The 22,913-nt window shown below is 35.1% G+C and overlaps 1 non-coding gene across 1 annotated transcript; it reads left to right on the top strand.

Moving 5' to 3' along the window:
* Positions 1-14,367: 14,367 nt before the first annotated feature.
* Positions 14,368-14,474, top strand: LOC121213299 (small nucleolar RNA R71). The gene has a single exon (XR_005908682.1). It is a non-coding gene; the product is annotated as a small nucleolar RNA R71 (small nucleolar RNA).
* The last annotated feature ends 8,439 nt before the right edge of the window (positions 14,475-22,913 follow it).

Genomic DNA, 22,913 nt, shown 5'->3' with positions numbered 1-22,913 from the left:
ATGAGTTAAATCCAACAGAACTGGGATACCAAGAGCTAAGAAATCAACATGATGGGGTCTTTGAGAAAGCAACACCGATATTTTTCTTTTCCACCTTTGTAAACAATGGTGAAATCAAATGGCAAGAGCTTCATCAGGAAGCCTTGTGGTTCCACTTTTGCAAGAAATTTTGATCATAAGTGGAAAATGAAAGACACTAAAATGGTCAGACTATAGAATAATAGCCCTTATGCCTTGTACTGAAGCATCACATCCCACTGTAAATGACAACCCAAGGATAGGAAATGTGGTTAAGGCTTGCTTGAGTTGAAATGTGGATCACTGAAAGGCATTCTTCTTTTTAGGTCAATTAGGTTTCTGACTAACAAGCCGTAACCTTGAAGAAACCTACCTATTAGACCCAAGAATTTGCGTAATTCCCCTTAATTGATTGTAAACTTGTCTTCATGCATGCTGGTCACCGTTTATCTTGAATGCAAAAGCATCTACATGCTTGACGCTTGTTCACTCATGAGTACTAATTAAGGCAATACATTTTCGGACAGCAAATGAGAAAAACAAAAGATCACCCATGTGTTTAAGCAACCCCAATGAAGTGGGGAAAATAATCCAGCTTTATATTAATTTTCATACAACCAACCCTAATACGTTTATAAAGTACTGTAAATATTTAAAAAATTTTAAAAAAGAAGAAGTAATATTCTAGTAAATGGGTGGGTGGAGGGTTTGTTTTAAAACTGACCCTGAAAACTTCAAAAATTTTAATAATAAAATCAATCCATCTTTCCCCACTTTTAAACTTGAGATTGTTAAAAAAAATAAAATCTTATAGAGTCAATTAAATGAAAACCACAGGGTTTCAACTCTTTTATCAACCATACTCGAGAAAAGATGTTCGAATGAAAGAATATTTGATTAGCTATGGTGACAGGATAGATTACTTAACACAATACTAATAATATTATTATTATTTTATTTGGTTCAATTGATTGGATATAAAATTCTTAAATTTTGCACAGCGTGATAGGAGAGTATGAAAGTAGGGCAAAAATTAAGGCAACACCATAACGACGACAGCAATAATAATGAGGTTAAATCTTCTCAATTAATAAATAATTTTAATATATAAAATAATTAATTTTCTTTGGTTGAAAATAAAAAACGGATTTAGTACATGACTAAAATACCACTAAAGTTAGAACCCAAATGATGTTACTTGCATTGAGCTGTCAATATTCTCCTTCAGAAGCCTTCGTACATGTTATAGTGGATCAACAAGTACAACCAATTGATTTATTCCACCTCCCACCGTCTTTACAAAGCAATCAACAACCTTGTTGCTTTCTCTCAAGACGTGTAGAAATTTAACTTGCCAGTCTTTATTACATCACTCATGAATCAGTTGAACTTCTATTGTATTACCATTTGTTGCAAAGTCGTTCCTAATAGTATCAATCAACATGGTATTGTTGCTTTCCACCTCAACCTGTCTGAAACCCCTCATCCATGCTAGCTTCAAGTCTTCAAGGATAACTCGAGCTTCAATTGGGAAAATATCAGCCATACTTGGTACCATTTCAAAACCCACTAACCACCCTTTGCTTGGTTCTCTCAACGTTCCTCCTACTGTTGCCCTTTGTCTGCTTGTCGACATTTAGCCATCAATATTAATCTTGACCTATCCCAGTTCAGGCATTTGCCAACTATTTTTTGTCATTGACTTACATGCCATTTGCTCTATGCTACCATTTTTTCCAAACAATCTTGCCCATGCTGTAGCCGAGGCCATCAAATTCTGGCTACTCCCGCTAGCATTGTGTTATGCGCCTTGGCGTAGGATCTAGTCACAGGTCTAGACGAGAAAGAATTCTTGCTTCGACCTATGGTTACTCAAAAGGCAGATTCCTCCTTGACTGAACCCCCTCTCAAAATAACGTTTCTTTTTTATAGAATAATTGCTTACCTCTTTATTTCATATTGACAGCCTTTTATAGACTGTTAATGACAAAGAAAATAGTCCTACTTGACATAAAATAGAATTCCTAACTTAGAGTTTATGAAGGAAATAAAAACCTAATATAATAGATAAAATAAGTAAAACTAAAACTCTTAGTAAAACCTGATATATAATAAATAAATAAAACTAAAAACTCCTATTGCAATTAAAGTGTCCATATCACATTGTTAAAGATAAAGTCATTATAGTTATTCCAAAGGAACAAAGTGACTATTGTACAAAACATCGACCATTCTCCTCCATCGAATTTTTATTCCCCTTTGTTTGTGATTCTAATGAATCCATCTCTCAAGTGTTGAGTTAAAGAAAAAAATTCCAATTTTGCCTGAGAATCAATGCTTTCCAAATAGATTGAGCAAAATCATAGTCCTTACCACATGAATTGTCGTTTTTACAAACCAACCACATTGTTCGCAAAAAAAGAATCAATGTCATACCTCTCCTTGTATGTTCCTTGTTGGTCAAAAGTCTATTTCAGATAAGCAGCCATAGAAAAACTCACACCCTTTGAAGTATCATAACTCTCCAAATTAATCTGTCATATCCAAACTGCCTTGGTCCACTAGTGTTAAAAAGATGTTTATACATTTCTGCAGGGGAGAAATTCCCTGCCGACAGCCACTGTCAATAGATTTTATCAAAACCTGAATCCCTCAACGGTGTGTTGCAAGAACATATTCGGACAACAATATCTCTAGGGAGCATCGTGGATAACCATTATGTATTCCATTCTCTTTCTGGAGTCACAAGGTCACACACGCGAAGAGTTTCATCCAGGGGTTCATTACCAATATACTACAATTCTGACGGACCCGAATCCCTTGACCAAGTATCAATCCAAAAATTTATCAAGCTCCCATCACAGATAGTCCAAATGAGACCCTGTTTAACCTCATTCCATACACTCATAATGGATAGCCATATGAATGAACAGTTACTTCGACACATATCTTTTGGGATGATTTCATGAACATTGCATTTATTGCGTAAAACACGAACCCACAACTTCTTCATTTTAGCGACCACATTAAATTACAACTTTAAAAGAAAGAGTTTGTTTTGGTCTTGCAACTTTCGAATCCCTAAACCTCCATTCAACACCGTCATACAACAATCTTTCCAGTTAACGAGTGATGGTTTTCTACTTGAGCTTGATGTTCCCCACAAGAAACCACGAGCTAGCTTTACAATTCCTTGCAGATCATGATTGGAATTCAAGTTGTAGCCATAAAATAATTGGGAATCGTAAGTAATATTAACTTTACCAATGTGAAGCGGCCAATAAATGACATCTTACTAGCATCCAAACTATTCAACTAATTCTGAATCTTATCCAAAATAAATTAGAAAGTGTTAGTTACAACTCTGTTGTAAAAAAGTGACATACTGAGATATTTTCCCAAGTCGTTAACTCTGGAAAAACCTAGCTTTCCACATATAATTATTGCTACTTCCTCAGACACATTGTGAGAGAAAAATCACTAAGTCTTCTGTCTATTAACTTTGTGGCCAGAGAAAAAACAGAATTGATCCATAACATGTTTCATACAATCCGTTCCATTTTCATCGGCTCTACAAAAAGCACCAGATCATCAGCAAAAAATAGATAAAACACACTTGGTCCTCTATATGATAACATTAATGGCTCCCATCTGCCTTCCTCAATAGCTACTTCAATCAAGTGACCCAATCATTCCATGCCAAGTATGAAAAGGAATGGAGAGAGTGGATCTCCCTGTCGCACCCCTCTAGTTGGCTTGAAACTCTATAAAAGGGATCTATTCCAAATCAGTTACGTTGTCGATAAAAAAACGCACTACATGATTATTCTAACCAATGGTTTTGGAAGCCTAGCATACAATAGAGTGCCATTTAAAAAATCCCATCACACCCTATCATAAGCCTTCTTAAGATTTACTTTGATTGCCATCCAACCCCTTTTGCCTTTAATATTCTCCATTGTGTGAATCGCTTTCTAGGCAACAATAATGTTATCAGAAATGTTTCGCGGTGCAATAAAACTTGATTGATTCTGTTTTACCAGACCTACATAGCTTGTTGAAGATGAATAACAATAGTCTTTGTAATAATTTTATACAAAACCGTACATAAGCTAATGGGCCTGTATTGATTGATCAACTCTGTACCAATGCTCTTACAAGGACCAAGAGAGTTTTGTTAAGTTTTGGGTCCAAAGCTCCTCTTGAAAAAACATGTTGAACCATCTGAAAGACATTACTTCCTACTATATCCTAAATTTCTTGGTAAAATTTGGCATGAAAACCATCCACACTTGGTACTTTGAACAGAGCCATGCTAAAAACAGAACATCGAATCTCCTCCATATTGACCTTGGAACATAGATTACTAATGATATGAGATTCCAGATTCAGAAAACGGTCCTTGATAGGAAAACTCCTAATCGAGTATGGGTCCACTGTATATAAAGCTGAAAAATACTCAACTACATGCCTCCTAATGATTTCATATCCTAGCACTGACTCATTATCCTTAATTTTCAAACCTGCAATTCGGTTCTGTCGACGCCTCTTCATTGTGCGATTATGGAAAAAACTTGTATTTCTGTCCCCATTCAATAACTACTCACTCTTGGGCTTTTGAAACTAAAATACTTTTCTTGGTTTAGTATGTTTTCAATTTCAAGTCGCACTTCTGCTTCCCTCAATCTAAGCCTCGTGCTATTATATCGTTCCAAGGCTTTTTGTATGCATTCCAGTTTCATCTTTGCTTTCCTTTTCCTAGCAAAAATATTACCAAACACTGTTTTGTTCCAAATTTGTATCGACTAAGTGAAGTACTCTAAATTCATCAAAATGTTCGCATCGTTACTCCAAAATTGTAACACAACATCTTGGAACTCAGGGTGCGTCAATGAACTAGCAAGAAAATGAAAGGGTTGGTCTCCTTCCATTGACCTCTTCGGATGCGTCGAGATCAACAGCGGCCAATGGTCAGACTTCAACCTGTGCAAGTGTCACACAGTTGTGTTAGATGCAAAAGCCTGTCAATATTTATTGTAAATAGCTCCATCCAGTCTTTGAAATAAATTTCCCCTGTTCCATGTGAACATTGGTATCTAAAATCCTAAATCAAGAAGTCCATGTGAGGGGAAAAAAGACCTGAAATGATTACATCTACTCAACTAAGTTTAGAATCGCCTTGTCTTTCTTCCCCACACATAATGACATTAAAATCACTTTGCAATCATCCATGACTCTTTCACTTTAGTGGCAATCTAATCCAGCTTATCCCAGAATTGAGCCCTTGTGCTTCATTTTGGACTTGCATAAACCGCAGTGCAAAAAACCAGGTAAATACTTCTATTATAATGGATTCACATATAAATAAATTGAGGATGAACATTCAAAATCTCCACTCGAGTGCCCTCATTCAACAGTAATCATATACCCCTTGCAAAGCTTGATACTTCGACTCTAAAAGAATACTCAAAACCCAACTTCGCAATAACCGAATCTGCCTTAAGATCACTAATTCGAGTTTCAAACAAAGAAACAAAATTTGGAGAAAAATCTCTTCTATACTTTTTTAAAAAATTGTAGAAACGAGAGTGTCCACACCCGACAGTTTCAAAAAAAAAAAAAAAGAAAATTGAAATCTATCATCATCAGATAGAAAAATTAAAGAAATCGACTTTTACCATTAAAATCATACAGCCTCCGCATCCACTAGAAATTCATCCTACGGACCCTCAACATCGATAACATTCCCCGTCATCACCATATCTTCCCCAACCTTATGATTCAGCCATTGTAGAATATTTTTTATTACCCCTACCACTGACATTGAAGGCTGCTCACTTTCCAACAGATTCGTCAGTTCTTGGTCCGTGTTATCACCCATTCTGCTTCCTACCTCATCAACTAGATTTTGCCTAAAATTTTCTCTCATTTTATTTTGCGAATCTGAAACTTGAAAGCACTGGCCCTTACTTTTTACGAAATAACTGTTTTGGAAAAAAAGTTTATTGCAGCAATTTTCCTCTCGTTTAAAGATAGACCCACACTTCAAAATTAATTTGACCCATTTACTTATCAATTAAAATTGACCCCATTTTTTATCCATCATCAAAAGGTTTAACATTCGGCCTAGCAGAAGACTCGCGTATTTTGTTGGACTATTTTAGTATGTTATTATTATGTTTGGGTCCACTAATCAACGCTGGCCCTTTCCCTTTACCCTTAGGGTTTCCTTTGCCTTTACCTTTTCCCTTATTTGCTTCTCCACCATGTCGCCATTCCTTTCCAACATCCTTAATCTCCCTAATTTTCGCCCCTAAAAATCGATTGACATATTTATCATTTAATTCCCTAGATTTTCCCCTACCAATTCCTCATGATTCCTGTCTAGAATTCTAAATCTAGAACCACTCACTATGTTGGCCCCCACGATGCCATCCGCCTTCGTCACCACTATTTTTGCCTTCCTCCTTTGCCTTTCGTTCAAAAGTCATCCACGACCCATACTTCTTTGCTTCTACCTCCTCTTGCAACACCGTCTCCTGCTTTGGCGATTTATCTTCTTCCACTGCCGGATCCGTTTCTTGCCCTGCTTTGTGAGGACAGACTTATCTACAATGCCATACCTTCTACAGTTGAAACAAACGATGGGTAAGGATTGATATTCAACCCGTTGAATCCTCCCATCAATCTTAACCTTTGAGATTAAAGGCTTCTCCAAATCCACAAAAACTGCCAATCTAGCAAACTACCCCCTTAATTTAACATCCGTATTATGGTCAATTTTCACCATTGATCCAATCACATTCCTGATAAATTTTAGTAAGCTCTTAGATTACAGCTCTTCTTGTATCCCAGGTTGACAAATCCAAACTATCAGATTATTAGGTAATGATTGATCTATCGTAAAGGCTGGAGTCCTTGGCCATACCATAAGGTATTGGTCAAGATAGTCCACGGTCCCTCCATAAAGCAGTAAGGTAATCTTTATTCTCATGAAATTTAACTGAAAAATAATCATTTTCTAAGTCCAGAATCTGTAATTGATGTTTTGTTTTCCAAATGACCTGTAACTAGCTAGACATGGTGAGATAAGAGATACTTTTGCCAAGGAGTTTAACAATTACAATTCGAGACATGCTTTGGGCGATATACTGGTGTACTCGTTCAAAGAAAGTAATAGAAGAGATACCATCGATGACCTCATTTGTAGCATCACCTTCCATTAATTCAAAATCCTCCTATTTCTAAAGTTTCTCACCAGTACTATTACCTATCAATTTGTCTTTCCACGGTTCATTTGTACTACCACTCGAGTTCACCGTCATTCCTTTCGCATCCACTATGAGGTCATCTGGGTCAAGTGGTTCCTTTGGTTTACAACGTACTTTCTTAGTTGAACGTCCAATATTGCCACCGGCAATTTTTCTAAGTACAAAAAAAATATTTTTTATTTATAAAAGGTAAAAATAAAATAATTAATTAATATTATGTAATATAATAGATAAAATGTCAAGTTTGGATAAAAAATATAGTGGAATGTTTCTTGAGAGAATAATTCAAAGAACTGAAGATTTGATTTATTTGTTATTATTATTTTGTGTTAGTTTAAGGAAAATTGATCTGGAAGTAAATTCGTCACAAATCTCACAATACCAAGTTAATTTAATATTATTTAACAAATATGTAATATTAAGATTACCTTTTCTATTATCAATTCATAAAAAGGTTGTTGAACCAAATGTGATAATTTAATGACAAAATGAGATAATCTAATCCAAACACCAGTGTAAATAGGCTAAATAAGGCATATATGCCGATTTTTTATTTGGCCTTTTAGGCCATTGTTTTAAAATTTAGGGAAATAAGTCTTTTTTGGAGAGAGTGTGTGAAAGCATATCTAATTGGGTGTGTTTTCACACTCTTTCATTGGATTTTTTAGGGTTAGGGTTTTTTAATTTTCTAAGGGTTAAGGTTAGGATTTTTTTAGGAATTAGGGTTAGGGTTTTAGGGGTGAAATCGAAAAAGTTTATAGGTAGATTTGAGAGGTTAAGGATGCGGTAATGCGACTTAGAACACATTCATTTCATATGTTATGTTGGGATAGGACAATTATCTCAGAAACCCATCTTATGAAAGTTAGGTTTCGGGGTGATAGAACTTGATATGGTCACAAGTCAAAGTCTAAGTGGAGGTTCTAGTTGGCGGCCATGATGCAGTCACAGGTTCGAGTATAATCGGGGGCCAGTTGACGGTCATTATACGGTCACGAGTTTAAGCTTTTTGGATACCCACAAATGATGCCCTATATATGTCATACAGGATTTACAGCAACCACAGGAGGTAACTGATTATTATGATTTTCTACTATCTCCTCAGTATTAATAATAATATCCTCTTGCTCTTCTATTGTACTCTGTTGACTTTGCCTCGCTTCTCTACGATTTCTGCGAGCTGTACTTTCGATCTCACTGTCAAATACTAGAGGTCTTGATGGGTTTCCTCTAGTCATAAACTAAAGGAACCTGACAGAAGCAAATAAAAGAAAAAGTTAGTAAATTAAAAGTAAAACAAAAAATAAAATAAAATAAATAAAAAATTGCTAAAGTAATAAAAATCTAGTGTTCCTAATATTTTATTCCCCGGCAACGGCGCCAAAAACTTGATGATTATTTTATGAATCACTAAACTAGACTACGATCACGACTAAGGTAAGTGCACCTATCGAATGGTAGTATAGCTATGGGAAGTCCAGAATATCGTATCCACAATGACTAAAAGTACTAGTATTAACTATCTTTCTATTATTTATCCTAAAATAAAAAGGGATTTGTTTTAATCTAAAATTAACTAAACTAATTAACTAATGAATGCGACAGAGAGCGAATTGGGAAAAATACTTGAAGAAAACTTATAAGGAGGACAATACCCAAGAAAGAATCCACCTAGACTTCACTTATTATTCTGACTCTGAATCAAACGATTTATTCACTTGCCTTGATCTGTAGAAATCTCTAAATTATGTTAATATCTCTTTCGAGACTAAGAACAACTAACTTTAGGTTGATTAATTGAAATCTCTTTCTAATTAAAACCCTTATCGTCGCATTAACTCAATCTATGAATTCCCTTATTAAATTTGACTCTAATCCGACAGATTTATGTCGTCCTATTTCTAAGATTGCATGCAACCCCGCTTAATTATGCTAGATTTACTCTTAAACAGGGACTTTTGCTCCACTGAATAAGCACATCAAACTTGAATTAATATCCTGTAAATATTAAGGCAAGAATTAATAACACATAATTAAGAACAAGAACAAGTATTTATCATATAATTTAGAAAATTACATAATAAGATCTGTCATAGGTTTCATCCTTCCTAGGTATTTCGGAAGTTTAGTTCATAATGTAAGAGGAAAACATCTCAAATCTAGAAAAACAACAAGACATAAAAACCCAAATAAACTTCGAGAGAAATTTGAATAGAGAACTTCAATTTTGAAATGGATTTGCTTTCAAGATGATTCCAATAACTTCATTCGAGTAATTTCTGCTTTCTGCTCTGGTGCCCCCTTAGGACTTCTTCTAGTATGTATTTATAGACTTTTGAATGCTCAGAAACCCTAAAAATTGGCTTTTTCTGCATGTTTGGAAAACAGGGAGCGATATCGACACGAGCGGCACATGGGCGTGTAGCCTGCTCGTGTGGATCCTAAAAACTCTGATTTTGGCCCTTTTTTCTCTCCTTTTGCTCCCAAATGCTCTCCTACGTATAGAAACATGAATTTAAGGGATTAAGAGCATCAAATTCACTAATTTACATCATTAATCATCCATAAATGCATTAAGAATGAGATTAAAATATGTTACATTTATGGTTTATCAAATATCCCCACACTTAAGCATTTGCTTGCCCTCAAGCAAAATCCTCAACTCACAATTAAAATTAATTCTTCTCAACTTATAATTCTCATCAATAATGTTTCGAAATAATTCACAAATAATCTTGCATTGAAAATTCAACTAAAAGAGCCTTAAAGATTCAAACAATCCAAGTCACACATTTTTCTAAGGCATGAAAACATAGTTATCTTCCCTTATTTAAGTATTTACCTTTAATTAAAAATTGACAAGATTTTACATCCTCACTAAAGATTCAATCAAATCACTCAAAGTGTTTAAGGTTCAAAAATTAAGCACTCAAAAGTTAATAATGAAAATTCATTAGCATATGCTAGCATGAAAATCAAATCTCCACCACTATAGAATGATATGATACGCAAATCAAAAGGTCTTTAAAGGGTTGTAACGGAGCTTGGGTTAAAGGTGTGGATAAAGGCTAAAAAAGAAGGTTAGAATCGAGATCGAATTGATAAATTACCTAACTAGAAAAATAAACTAATACTGAATAATTACATCAATCAAAATTATTATAACACGAGCTTCTTCTCAGAATATGAAATTAACTACTTACTCAAAAACATAGAACTAGTAACAATTCAACATAAATGTAATTTTTTTCACTTTTTTTTCATTTTTTTAGAACAATAGATAATAAGAGAAAATTTAACAACTGAAACAAAAGAACATAGTTAAGTAACTAACCAAATCAATTCTCGATAAAAAAGGAGACAATAAAACAGGAAACAATTCTCAATGAATCAAAAAAAGTTACGAGTTAATATTAAAGGGTAAATCAAGAAACAGTTTGTTAGGCTTAAAGGGGGTTCACTAAGGGTTAATTATGAAGGTAGGCTTATGGGATAAGTGGGTTAAAACCTAGGTGCCTTTATCATCTTAGTATATCAGATCAAATGTGTGGGTAATAACCAATCAATATTGACACACTCATAACCAATAATAGAGTGAGCAAGAAAAGTGTATGCTCTAAAGGCTCAAAATCTCACAAAAATTATGGTTTTTGATGTTAATCTTGCAAATTTCAAACTTCAAGGTAATACTTCAATTTAGGGAAACAACCTAAAATTTTAATTCCGAAAATACACTTATCATGCTTGATTCTCTAATGTCTTAAAGTTTAAACAATCAATGTACAATTACCTATGAATTTAACCTAAAACACATCAATGATAATCATAAGTCAATAAGAATTCATTCTAATAGTAATGTGAGAAAATTACTTAAACACGAGACATAATTCAGGGATTTTCTAATAATTCTACAGATAACCTCCCCACACTTAATATGTACACTGTCCTCAATGTACAAACATATATAATCATAGTATAAACAAGATATCAAAAGAGAGGGAGAAAACTGAAACTGCCTTAAATATTGGATGAAATCTTCAGAATAGTGAAAAACAGGATTGCAGTCAAATCTAAATGTAACTCATGATTCCGAGCAAACTAACAAGAAAATAAACACAAATAGTAAAGAATATTAAGGGGTTATAACTCGATTAGAAACAACCATAAATTTTTCAAAAGATAATAATAAAAATAAGTTGAAGAGAAGAAAAAATAAATAAATAAATAAAACAAGTAAAACAAAATAAAAAAGAAAGATAATAATAATAATAATAATAATAATAATAATAATAATAATAATAATAATAAAAAACTCAATGATATCAATAAACTTAAAAGGTAATTGTAATGATAATAGTAAAAAAAACACGACAGAAAAAAGAAAAAAATAGAAATAGCAAAAAATTAAAATTAAAATTAAAATAAAAAATAAAAAATTAAAATTTAAAATATAAAAAAATTTAAAATATAAGTATAAGAATAATTAATTAATTAATTAGTAAAATAAAAATATATATAACAATTAAAAATAAATAAAATAAAATAAAATTAGGGTGGTTAACCCAGTTTTCACATGGCCATGGACATGTTCGTATGTCCAGGCCGTGTGGGTCACATGGCTATGTCGCCAAGCCGTGTGTGTTTTCCTTTGCTTCTCTCATGCCCATGTGAGATCCCACACGCCCGTGTGGCTAGGCCGTGTGCTCCACACACCCGTGTGGTCAGGCCGTGTAACTCTCTGACTTTGAAAAAAATTAGCTCCAGGTTTCACACGGCCTAGGACAAGCCCGTGTGTCCAGGTCGTATGGGTCACATGGCCATGTTGCCGGGCCATGTGTGTTTTCCTTTGTTTCTCCCACGTTCATGTGAGATCCCATACGCCCGTGTGGCCAGGCCGTGTACTCCATACACCCGTGTGGCCAGACCATGTGGGTCAAAAACACAATTTTTTTTCGATTTTGAAAATTAATTAATTTTTAAAAAAAATCATGAAATAATTCTAAGAAAATTAGCAGTGTTAACACACGGGTTGCCTCCCGAGAAGCGCTTATTTAGAGTCTAAACTCGACTTACCTCTCATTCACATGGTCACGGTGGATCATGGAGTCGAGACTCCTCTTTCTCACTGTCAATTCCTCTATTTAAATAAGGTTTAAGTCGAGTACTGTTTACCTTAAAAGTGCCGAAATGAGAATGAGTTACCTCGACTGTACCGTATGAAAAGACATTGAGTACCGTAAAAAGAGTCGCGCCATTTTTGTAGTGGTAATTCGAGGGTCCTTTTCATCTAACAATACCTGATCGCCAATCTTAAGTTGGTTCGTCTCATCCTTAAGCTCGGGATAGAGTCGCTTTGGTTCATCATGTATTCTAGGTTTCTCCTTGACGTGTGTCCACCATTCATCTAGTTCATCGATTTGTAATATTCTTTCTTCATGATTTGTTCTGTTTTTGTTATGTAAATTGGACTGCGGCTCTGTCACTTTTTTCCGAGGTGTTTCCTGTAAAGAATGTTGGGCCACAAGGTTATTAACATTAACATAGCTCGTAATATCATCTCGATCACTAGATATCCTAACAAAATCACGAGCTTGGAGTTTAATCATGTCATCACCTACACGAAGTATTAACTTACCTGTGCCAACATCTATGATAGTTCTAGCAGTTGCTAAAAAAGGCCGTTCTAAAATCAATGGTACGTCACTATCCTCATCCATGTTTAGAACAACAAAATCAACTCGGAAAATAAGTTTATCAATTTTGACGAGTACGTCTTCAACAATACCTCTAGGAAATCTAATTGTTCTATCTGCCAATTGAATGCTCATCATAGTTTTTTTGGGTTTCCCAAGACCTAGTTGCTTAAACATTTTGTAGGGCATGACATTAATACTAGCCCCTAAATCAGCCAAAGCATTATTAACACTTAAACTACCAATTAAACAAGGAATAGTAAAACTCACTGGATCTTTCAATTTGTTGGGTAGTTTATTCTACAAAATGGCTAAGCACACTGCATTTAGCTCCACATGTGACGAATCATCTAACTTCCGCTTATTTGCTAAAAGCTCCTTTAAAAATTTAACGGAATTTGGCATCTGCGAAAGAGCTTCAATAAACGGTAAGTTAATATGTAATTTTTCAACAGTTTAAGGAATTTACCGAATTGTTCGTTTGTGTGGTATTTCCTTGTCGCATTTGGATATGGCACATGAGGTTATATTCCTTAATGATCGATTTTTGCTCGTTGTGGCTCACCTCAACCTTACCTTTACCTATCACATCTTCTTGTCTCGGTTTTGGTTCATCTTCAACTAACCCTTTTTCATCTCAAACAGTAATCGCATGAAGTTGCTCCCTTAGGTTAGTTTCGGTATTACTCGGTAAGCTACCTTGTGGTCATTTTGAAATCATCTTGACAAGTTGACCAATTTGATTTTCGTGCCCTTGAATTGACATTTGCTAATTTTTGAGTGTTGTTTCGGTGTTTTGGAAGCGAGTTTCTGACACCGAGTTGAATTTCGTTAGCATCTCCTTAAGGTTCGGCTTCTTTTCCTGCTAGTAAGGTGGTTGTTAGAAACCTAGAGGGGGTTGCGGTTTTTGATGTCCTTTACCATCCCACAAGAAATTGGGATGGTTTCTCCAACCTCCATTATAATTGTTACTATATGGATTATTCTAAAGTCTAGAATTATTACCTATATAGTGGATTTGTTCGTTCTCTGTGCTAGGGTTGTAGGATGGATATTCTATGTAGTTTATTCCTCATCTATTCGCATCGCACTACATCACCGGATATACCTGCGTAGAAACACATAAACTATCAATCTTTTTATTTAAGAGCTCTACCTGGTTTGATAACATGGTGACCACGTCGAGGTTGAAAACACCGGCGGCTTTATTAGGCTTTATCCTTATGACTTGCCACTGATAGTTATTCAGTGACATCTCCTCTATGAACTCATAAGCCTCCTCAGGTGTTTTATTATTTATGGTACCACCGGTGGCTGCATCGATCATCTGCCTAGTTGAGGGGTTCAACCCATTATGAAAAGTCTGAACCTGTAACCATAGAGGTAATTTATGGTGAGGGCACATTCTCAATAAATCCTTATACCTCTCTCATGCATCATATAAAGTCTCTAAATCCATTTGTACAAAGGAAGAGATATCATTCCTCAATTTGGCTGTCTTAGTCGGTGGAAAGTACTTCGGCAAAAACTTATCGGTCATTTGATCCCAAGTAGTGATAGCACCACGTAGTAGGGAGTTTAACTACTTCTTAGCCTTATTTTTCAAGGAGAAGGGGAATAACCATAGGCGAATGGCATCATCAGAAATGCCATTTATGTTGAAAGTGTCACAGAATTCTAGGAAATTAGCCAAATCAGTATTTGGGTCTTCGTCCTGCAAACCATCAAACTGAACAAACTGTTGAATCATTTGAATAGTATTAGGTTTCATTTCAAAATTATTTGCAGCAATAGCAGGTCTAACAATACTCGATCCAGCCTTAGTTAAATTGGGCTTGGCATAATCGTACATAGTACGAGGAGCAAGGTTCGGAGTTACAGGATTTACAGCAGCCATAGGAGGTAACTAATTATTATGATTTTCTGTCATCTCCTCAGTATTAATAATAATATCCTCCTGCTCTTCTATTGTACTTTGTTGACTTTGCCTTGCTTCTCTACGGTTTCTACGAGCTGTACTTTCGATCTCACTGTCGAATACTAGAGGTCCTGACGGGTTTCTTCTAGTCATAAACTAAAGGAACCTGACAGAAGCAAATAAAAGAAAAAGTTAGTAAATTAAAAGTAAAACAAAAAATAAAATAAAATAAATAAAAAATTGCTAAAGTAATAAAAATCTAGTGTTCCTAATATTTTATTCCCCGGTAATGGTGCCAAAAACTTGATGATTATTTTATGAATCACTAAACTAGACTACGATCACGACTAAGGTAAGCGCACCTATCGAATGGTAGTATAGCTATGGGGAGTCCAGAATATCGTATCCACAATGACTAAAAGTACTAGTATTAACTATCTTTCTATTATTTATCCTAAAATAAAAAGGGATTTGTTTTAATCTAAAATTAACTAAACTAATTAACTAATGAACGCGACAGAGAGCGAATTGGGAAAAATACTTGAAGAAAACTTATAAGGAGGACAATACCCAAGAAAGATCCACCTAGACTTCACTTATTATTCTGACTCTGAATCAAACGATTTATTCACTTGCCTTGATCTGTAGAAATCCCTAAATCATGTTAATATCTCTTTCGAGACTAAGAACAACTAACTCTAGGTTGATTAATTGAAATCTCTTTCTAATTAAAACCCTTATCGTCGCATTAACTCGATCTATGGATTCCCTTATTAAATTTGACTCTAATCCGGCAGATTTATGTCGTTCTATTTCTAGGACTGCATGCAACTCCGCTTAATTATGCTAGATCTACACTTAAACAGGGACTTTTGCTTCACTAAATAAGCACATCAAACTTGAATTAATATCCTGTAAATATTAAGGCAAGAATTAATAACATATAATTAAGAACAAGAACAAATATTTATCATATAATTCAGAAAATTAAATAATAAGATCCGTCATAGGTTTCATCCTCCCTAGGTATTTAAGGAGTTTAATTCATAATGTAAAAGGAAAACATCTCAAATCTAGAAAAACAACAAGAAATAAAAATCCCAAAGAAACTTCGAGAGAAATTGGAATAGAGATATTCAATCTTGAAGTGGATCTGCTTTCGAGATGATTCCAATAGCTTTCTTCGAGTAATTTCTGCTTTCTGCTCTGGTGCCCTATTAGGTCTTCTTCTAGTATGTATTTATAGACTGTTGAATGCTCACAAACGCTAAAAATTGGCTTTTTCTATATGTTTTGGAAACAGGGAGCGATATCGACACGGACTGGCACATGGGTGCGTGGCCTGCCCGTGTGGATCACATAGGCGTGTGGCCTGCCCGTGTGGATCTTGAAAACTCTGATTTTGGCTTATTTTTCACTCCTTTTGCTCTCAAATACTCTCCTAAGTATAGAAACATGAATTTAAGGGATTGGGAGCATCAAATTCACTAATTTACATCATTAATCATCCATAAACGCATTAAAATGAGATTAAAATATGTTACATTTATGGTTTATCAACCTTCAGATAAGAAGGAAGGTTAAAGATACCAGTTGTATGGAAATGAAGAGAAGAATTACGCCGATTACAATAGGAAGCCCCATAGTTTTTCCTATGATTATGACCTCAAACTTATGTATGGTACTTAAAAGGCAACATTTTCGGGTATTCAAAAAGTTTAAGCTCGTGGCCGCGTAACGATATAGCTCCCCCATTATACTTTGATCCATGACCGTATAACGACCGTCAATTGAAACCTCTACATAGACTTCCACCCATGACTGTACAGAGCAAAGTAACCCTAAAACTCAACTTCCACAAGGTAGGTTTATAAAGTAATAATCCCATCTTAGTAGGATATACGAAATGTATACATTTCAGAGTGATATCGTATCACTCAAGACTACCTCAAACTAGAAATTATATTAATGATAAAAATTTTTAACACTGAAGCGAGGAAGAAAACAGAAAGAGAGAAATATTGTAAAGTAGAGGGATAGAGGCTAGAAGGGGAACCCCTTTTTATAGGCGTGAGAGAAGGGTGTGATTGCAAAGGAAAAAATGTCATGGTCGAAAATGCATTGTAGGACTATCATTTTCATCAAATATCTTCAAAACATGTTTTAAATTTGCAAAAAAAATGAAAGTCACGTCTGGCTAGGCGCGTTTTCCTACCATGTTAGTAGGGAAGCTTGCCTAGCTAGACGGGTTTTCTCTAACATTTTCATAAAGTCTAAAAAATGTATCTGACCCCAATAATCCCAGGTAAAATGTAAAGCATGTTTTGATGCACTGAATGCCCTTTGAAGCATGCGTCTGATTTTAATTAGTGATCTGAGAAACACATTTTCGAACACTGAAGAGTGTTTCATTACCATTACTCGATGAAAGCACATCCTCAAAAACGAATTTTGAACCATACGTTACCTCTCTCCTTGTTCTATTTTGCTATTAAAGCACCAAAATATTCAAAATTTAGGTACGCAACAAATTCATATCAAACATCTAAGAGTTGAGTTGCGAGAGTCGTATGCATTTGTTTGGATAATCGTTTGAAGATTTTTTTTTGTTTTAAATATCCAATTCGCTTTAAATTGAAATGAGTCAATGAGTGATATCTGTCATTTACTACGATGGTCAAATCTGTAATATAGAAGTCGATGTCGTATTTGCAAAATCCCAGACCGTCGAATTGGTTTTCAACCGTACCATTCAATTACTTGAGTTACAGATTAGAATAAGGAGGAAAATCAGGGGTTTGAGTTGGGAAAGAATTTTGAGCTTGCAATGTAGATATCTAAAATTGGTTATCTTCTTTAAGTACGAGCTATTTGATGTGAAATGTGAGCTCAAGTTGGAGGTTATAACAGCCCATTTTTCAGTGAAATAGGAACAGTGGTTTCGAGACCACACATCTGACCCAAAAATAAGGTTTATTTTTATTTCATTATATGGTCTATATTATAATAGACATGCCGTGTGAAAATTTTGAAATGAAAATTTTATCAATTAAGTGTTTAATTACGAGAAGGACTAAATTGCATAAAATGCAAAAGTTAAATTCTAGTAGCTATAAGGATCAAATAGCTATATGAAATTCAAAACTAGAGGTCCTTATATGGTAATTAGACCATTAAGAAAAGTATGTAGATTTTTCTTGGTGACTCATCCATGGAATTATAGAAAAATGGCAATGACTAAATTAGAAATAGAAAAATAATTAAATTAATTAAGAGATGATAAAAGAAATCATCTTATTTTATGTCATCTTCAACCTAAAATTCTATAGAAATCCTAGGAGAGAGAGGGGAAACTTTCAAGGCTTAATTGGGTAAGTTTTCTTGTCCCATTTTTAGTCATTTTGGTATTTTTGAAACCGGGATAGCTTAATCTATCTATTTGAGGGATTAATTTGAAAAGTTATCAAGGTATGAAAAATGGCTCATGGATGTATATGCTAGAAATTAGAAATTTATGGTAGAAAATGAAAGATTATTGATAGATAAACAACTTTTACAAAGTGATTTTTGATGAAAACATGATTTAGGGACTAAAATAAAAAGTTATAAAATTTGATGAAAATTTTTGAAATTTTAAGAATACATATGCTGTAAAATTTGTAATGGGGCTTTGGTGAGGCTTGAAATAGGGAGTAATTTACACAAGTTTCATTTTCCGAGCCTAGGAACGAAATCAGAATTTATGGAAAAGTTAAGGGCAAAATGATAATTTTGCCTAAGACGTAAATTGAGTCCATTTAAATATGAAATGTGTGAAATTGACAGTTAAATTCATTTATATAGATCCAGGCAACACTAATTCGAGGTTAGATCGAGGAAAAGAAAAGGTTTCGGATTAGTAAATTTCTAATGCAAATAAGTGCCGAGGTAAGTTCGTGTAACCTAATCGAGCATGTAATTATGTTAATTGAATGTTGTGTTCGTATGTAATGTGATTTATATTGATGTGCTTTACTTGTATACTATGATGGAAAATTTGATACATTCTTGAAATGGTGATAAAGGGTTAAGTCCGAATTGAATTCTGAATTCTGATGATTATATGCGCTTTCCCAAAACTAATAGTGTCCTGCATTTGTTGTGGATGGGATTTAGCTCAGACGAGTAATCCCATTGACCTTGTTATAGAAAGGATTTAGCCCGAATGAGTAATCCTGATATAATACCTCTCAAGCATATGTTATGATTAGGGTTTAGCCTGGACTGGTAATCCTAATCGAGCTCCTTTGAGCTTATGTTATATAAAAGATTTAGCCTGGACTGGTAATGCTGTTATATGTGGCTCGAGAGAGTGTTTCTTGGTTAAGTGTCCTAATGGGGTACCCTTGAATAAGAAATTGACGGATTATTGAATTGTACACTTCGAGTGTACTACTTGAGCATCCATCGGAATTCAATGATTCAACGGATATAAAACCCTTGACATGGCATAAAAATATTGAGATTAAATGATAATGACTTGAAAGAATATTGCTTGATGAGCTCATCTATGTTACTTGATTGAAATTAAGATTTTGGTGACTAACATGTTTGATTGAATGTATGTGAATAGGCAATTTAGCCAATTAGATGGAAACATAGCATTGTATGCTTAGATTTAATAAACAAGATTGGTAAGTTTAGTTTTCGTTATACGAACTTACTAAGCATGTAATGCTTACTCCATTTATTTGTCCCTGTTTTATAGTGCTCGGAAGCTCGTGAAGGTTGGAAGATCATTGGAGCATTGTCACACCATCAACTAGTAATTTGGGGTATACTTAGTAAAAATCATTTTGGTATAATGGCATGTATTGGACAACTTGGCCAATAGTGGCTTGAAATGTTATTTTGTAACCTAGCCATTGGAATGGCTAGTGATGGTTCATTTTGGTATGATTAAGTATATTATTATGATATATATATACACATGTGTTAATTTAAGAATATGTGATCAATGTTGTGAATGCCTAAGTTAATCCAAGGTAAGTTTATAACCATCTATGCATGTAATGAGATGCCTTGTTGAATAATGGAATTGTCTATTTTGAATGCTTAGATTGGTTCGTATTGGATGTGTGTTTCAAGTGTAGGTTTTGGGTGAAATTTTGGGTGAGAAATGAAGCTAGAAATGGCTTCATTTTGTCCACACGGGAAGACATACGGGCGTGTGTCTAGACCGTGTGTGACACATGACCTGGTAACATGGGCATGTGGTTAGGCCGTGTGTCCCCTGAACTTTAATTTTGAGAAATAGAATGCTCAGAATTGAGCAGACGAGTAGAGACACGGGCATGTGTCTCAGTCGTGTGTGCCACACGACCTAGAACACGGGCGTGTGTCGTGGCCGTGTGAAACTTGCACCTAATTTCAAATTGAATTAATTGACCACACGGCCTAACACACGGGCATGTGGTATGGCCGTGTATGCAAGTCAGAGAGTTATACACGGTCGAACAGGGCCTCTAACACGGATGTCCCAGGGTAACACGTACGTGTCTCTTGGACCACACGGTCGTGTGAGCCCTGCACCTTGGAAAATTTTGAAAAGTCTCGAAAATTTTTTAAAGTTCCTGATTAAGTCCCGACTCAATTCTAATGCTCGTATTGGGCCTCGATGGCCTAATCAAGGGACGTTATGAATTATCTCAGTAAAAGAATAGTAAATTATAAGAATTATTTGTAAATGTTTCTAAATGTTTCGGTAATGCTCTAAAACCCTGTTCCAACGATGTTACGAGTTAAGGATGTTACAAAGGCAATTATATCATTGCATTGCTCAAGTGAAAATTCTATAACAGAGTTATATGTCGAGTTTGTCAAGGCTGATAGAACTAGTCTATCTTCAGCCACCGTTGCGACTAATGTTAAAACTGAAGTTGAAGCAGAAAGTCCTAGCACACGGTTGTGCGGTGGGTTCACTGGTTTGTTATAAAGCTCTTACTATAATGTCCTCGAACCATCAATGGGTAGAAATTTCTCGATTTTCGATATCAATTTAAACTCTAGCAACAATTATTAGTCAGGGTATAAGCGTAACCTGAACCTCGACACTTGGGCATGAAATTCAATCAATATTTTTGATTTCAAATTTGATGGATCGATGTCCTTGGGCGAAAAAACTTATACGAGAGGGCCATCAACCTACACCGATTTGCAATTTGATACAAATTTTTTCGAGCACTTGGGGTATAAAAGAACCAATAACTTGCTCCTTACGATCAGGTCCGACCAGGGTAAATCCAACCATTTAGTTGAAGGTAACAATGAAGGAACAAATTTGGAAGAAGATGCAGCTGAGGAAGAAGGGGCAACAGATCCAGTTGATGGATCAGAGTCAAACCTCGATCCAATTTGAAAATTCAGTCCGGATCTTCAGAAGTAGCACTTTTTTTTGAACCAGAGTATGTTCCAACTGAGCCAGAACCTTGTGGTTCTGACGATTATAGTTCTGACAATGCTCTGATTCTAAATCTACGATTTAAGGCATATGAGCCTCTGCCCTACATTACCAAACATCGACCTCTTCACCGAGGGTGGTTTAGACTTTCGCAGCTATCGCATAAAACACCTGACCATGAAAGCTCATTGTTAGATGTCCGGGTATTGAAATTTGGCATGGAATATCATAACAAAGATATTTTTCTAATTGCACTAAATTGGTATAGCTTTAAGAACGACGTGAACTATCATGTCACAAAATCTCGTTTTAGGAAATTTGAAGGAAAGCGCGCAATGTGAGACAGGAGGTGCAAATGGAAAACCATGGCATCTTTTCGAAAGAAGACATGCTTGTGGATTATAAAAAAATATTCTAGTCTATATACTTGTGTTGCAGAAGGTGTGCGATGCGATCACCCGGTATTTTGACAAAATATGCCTTGATTGGGGTTTTTATTTTTCCCAATAATGTAACTTTAACTCGTATTTTGCAAGTGTAAGTTAGGATCATCCGAGACTAAACTCTGACATGATATCTGACATTATTCTACCTATAGTGAATGCGAATTATATGATTCCTGTCCTGATGTTGATTACCAACGTTCTTAACTAACACAATTACACGCCATTATACTATAAAATATGGGTTGTAAAACAAAAGATTATGGATAAGTTGCATAACGACTGGGATAGGTCATACAAGGATTTATGGTAATCGTATCAAGTACTAAACCGATACGTATCTGATTCTGTAATTGATCTAGAAACACACCCAGCGTACTTTAAGGATCATCTGATCCTTGAAAAAAGAGTATTCCACTGATTCTTTTGAATATTCGATTAATGTAGGAAAGCTTTCTAGAACTACAAGCCTTTGGTGTAAATTGACGGCACTTGACTGTACGAGAGATATGAGCATCGATTGTTGATGGTCATTGCCCAATATGTTAATCGAAAGGTTCCGCTAATAGCATTTGCAATAACTTCGAGAGAAAAGGCAAATGATTGAGATTTCTTCATTAGCCAATTGTGTCGTCATGTTTGCCCCCAGCCTAACATATGTGTCATCTCCGATAAGAAACCGAGAACTTTGGCCACTATTGAACGACATGGTAGTGTTTGGGATCATGTACACCATAGGTACTGTATATGGCATGTCGGCTCCAACTTCTACTTAAAATGGTGTTCGAAAAGTGAGCGAGATTAAGTCATTGACATAGGTATGTAGTTGCCACTATTTCCACAATCATGTTATACAATATATCGTGAGTTGTTTGCATTCATGAGTATACTTTTCTCGATAGGGTACTAGCTCATCTAATATCGTTTCTATGAAATGTTGTATAATTTGAATGCCATCAACAACTATAGTGGGACGTACCTCGCCAATACATCGTTTGAACAATGGATTCAATCGTATGATAGGGGTCTACGGTACGAACACATAAGGATGAACTTAGTCGAATGCATCGATTTTTTATTGAAGGACACTTGTCATTTATCGATAACCTCAGTTGTCAAAGAAATATACTT

This window comes from Gossypium hirsutum, chromosome A13 (assembly GCF_007990345.1).
Source record: "Gossypium hirsutum isolate 1008001.06 chromosome A13, Gossypium_hirsutum_v2.1, whole genome shotgun sequence".
Classification (NCBI taxonomy): domain Eukaryota; kingdom Viridiplantae; phylum Streptophyta; class Magnoliopsida; order Malvales; family Malvaceae; genus Gossypium; species Gossypium hirsutum.
This window is presented reverse-complemented; position numbering and strand designations above follow the sequence as displayed.